At 44.4% G+C, this 1,796-nt stretch overlaps 1 protein-coding gene across 1 annotated transcript in view; it reads right to left on the reverse strand.

Moving 5' to 3' along the window:
* Window positions 1-1,796, reverse strand: part of LOC107699612 (neurexin-2-like) — a gene marked incomplete at its 3' end in the record, with an annotated part of 357,587 nt that overhangs the window by 118,682 nt on the left and 237,109 nt on the right. The gene's annotated exons all lie outside the window — the stretch shown is intronic.

Below are 1,796 nucleotides of genomic sequence, written 5' to 3' on the forward strand. Positions count from 1 at the left end.
ATGGGGATCAGCTGAGAGTCAGCTGATGCGAGCTTGACTAACGTGACCTGCCAGAACTAACGCTACGCTATATTTCATGAAATTAAGCATAGACCATTTATCTTCTTTCAAATGTTTATTTGGTCATCATTTGCTATATCCAGCAAAGTAAACCAAAAGATTGAAGGGTGATTCTCAAAAATCTATATTTTCTGCAAGCTTTTTTCAAGATAACTTTAGATGTCCTTCCAAAAAAGGGCACTTAGAAACTCCAAAAGGACACCAAAGAACCAAATGATATAAGAAGCCCATATAAGCACATATGAAAGAAAAAAATATATATATCTGAATTGTATAGTATGTGTATAGTGCAACAGCAAATAGCTTTTTTACATTTTAGAGAAGATAAGTTGCGTAACCGAACCAAATGATATAAGAAGCCCATATAAGCACATATGAAAGAAAAAAAAAATCAGAATTTTATAGTATGTGTACAGTGCAACAGCAAAGAGCTTTTTTACATTTTAGAGAAGTCAAGTTGGAGATGCCAAAAAAAACCTAAACCAACCACCTGCTGCATATATCTACTACAGTACACGGATCCATTCAGAATAACTAAACACAGCAACATAAACATGACAAATCAACACATTATCGTGAATGTGTGTGGAAACAACGTGACTGTCCGGAAATGTCTGTGCCTGTTAGGGCTTTGCGATATTGAAGAAAAATGTGATATGTGATAACTCATTAAATAATGCGATATGCGATACGATAATGCTTAAAGTGCCACATGCACTGAGTCAGTTCTGTGAACTTCTATAACTATTTTGTATATGGTTATTTGTATGTATGTATGCACCAAGAGTTCCTGTAAAACCACAACAAATTCCTTGTGTTTGCGCACACTTAAGTGGTGAATAAAGCTCATTCTCATTCTGATTCTGTTTTCCTGTTCTGAGTTTGCTGTCTGGTATTGAATGTAGTCTCTCCCCGCTACGTGTGTGTTCCTGGTTCCTTTGATGTCAAATAAAGTCTGTTCGTTGGAAGTTTACTCCTCGTCTTCTCGTTCCTCGCTCCATGCTCCTCACAGTAGCGGTACGTGACAGAATACTGGACCTTAAACAGTAAGCGGTGCCCCTACTCTTCGTGTTTTTTGTTTCCAGTTTTGAAAGTGTTTTCTTTTGGTTATTCTAATGGATCCCCTCGAACGACTATGTTCAATTTACCAAGCCAGCCGTCCCCTGGAGGAACATGTCTCTGAATGCCTCACCTGCTCTCAGCAGGCTTCCCTTGACCCGTGGACACTTATGGACTGTTTCTAGGGTGGTCTGGATGAGGGGATAGCAAAGCGGATGCCACTGGGCGGGTCCAGGTGGACCCTGCCCGATTACATCAACCTGGCCCAGTTCCTCAGCGGATCTCATCTCCTCGCCACCAGCACAGAAGCATCACCCATTAAATCCATCAACCCCCTGTCATCACCCATCATGGCTGTTCCTCAGTCTAGCCCGCCGGACGTGCTGTTCACCCTTAACCAAAGGAGGAGGATGAGGAGGAAAAGAAAGTTCTCAGCCTCATCCCAGCCCCTGAGCCAGCTCCAGTGTCGGCTCCAGTCCCAGAGCTCACTCCAGTGTGGGCTCCAGCCCCAGAGCTCGCTCCAGTGTCGGCTCCAGCCCCTGAGCCAGGCCCAGAGAGGGCTCCAGTCCCAGAGTTTAGCCCAGAGAGGGCTCCAGTCCCCGAGTTTAGCCCAGAGAGTGCTCCAGTCCCCGAGTTTAGCCCAGAGAGGGTTCCAGTCCCCGAGTTTAGCCCAGAGA

Source organism: Sinocyclocheilus anshuiensis, unplaced genomic scaffold (assembly GCF_001515605.1).
Source record: "Sinocyclocheilus anshuiensis isolate Anshui unplaced genomic scaffold, SAMN03320099.WGS_v1.1 scaffold350, whole genome shotgun sequence".
NCBI lineage: Eukaryota > Metazoa > Chordata > Actinopteri > Cypriniformes > Cyprinidae > Sinocyclocheilus > Sinocyclocheilus anshuiensis.